The sequence below is a fragment of the Numida meleagris genome, chromosome 9 (genome assembly GCF_002078875.1).
Source record: "Numida meleagris isolate 19003 breed g44 Domestic line chromosome 9, NumMel1.0, whole genome shotgun sequence".
NCBI classification, from domain to species: domain Eukaryota; kingdom Metazoa; phylum Chordata; class Aves; order Galliformes; family Numididae; genus Numida; species Numida meleagris.
Window position 1 is genome coordinate 10786772 of NC_034417.1, and position 232 is coordinate 10787003.

Here is a 232-nt window from a genome sequence, read left to right on the forward strand (position 1 = left end):
CACTCGGCGTTCCCGTGCTCTCGGGCTCCGACACCGCCCCGCCGCGGCCTCCCCCGCTGCCCCTTCCGACGGGGCTCCCTCCGCCCAGCCGCCAGCGCCGGGGAACAACGGGCGGCTCCGGTTTCCGAGGCGGCGGGGCGGGAGGGGGCGGCCCGGAGCACCGCGGACGGGACAGGACGGGACGCGTGGGGGGACCGGGGGTGGCTGTCCGTCCCCACGTCCCGGGGTCCTT